This window comes from Merops nubicus, unplaced genomic scaffold, assembly GCF_000691845.1.
Source record: "Merops nubicus isolate BGI_N331 unplaced genomic scaffold, ASM69184v1 scaffold27927, whole genome shotgun sequence".
Classification (NCBI taxonomy): Eukaryota; Metazoa; Chordata; class Aves; order Coraciiformes; family Meropidae; genus Merops; species Merops nubicus.
The window spans coordinates 5,792-6,010 of NW_008622696.1; the positions used below are offsets into that span (position 1 = coordinate 5,792).

Here is a 219-nt window from a genome sequence, read left to right on the forward strand (position 1 = left end):
CCTCGCCCCACAGACGGCGGGGGGCGGCTCCAGCATCAGCCGTGGCTGGGGACGGCCGGGGAACGTGGGGCAAAGGGATTTTCCTGCCCAAGTCTCACCCCACTGCCACTTGCACGTGGAGCACGGCAGAGTGAGCTGGAGAGATGCTGGGTGTAACATCCAGGAGGCGCAAAGCAGCTGCACCTCCAAGTGGCAGTGGCTGGGGGGGGCGGCCCCACC

The 219-nt window shown here is 68.0% G+C and overlaps 1 protein-coding gene across 1 annotated transcript in view; it reads right to left on the reverse strand.

Annotated features, from left to right (window-relative positions):
• FAAH2 (fatty acid amide hydrolase 2) overlaps nucleotides 1–219 on the reverse strand; it is a 5,740-nt gene that overhangs the window by 5,075 nt on the left and 446 nt on the right. The window lies entirely within an intron of this gene.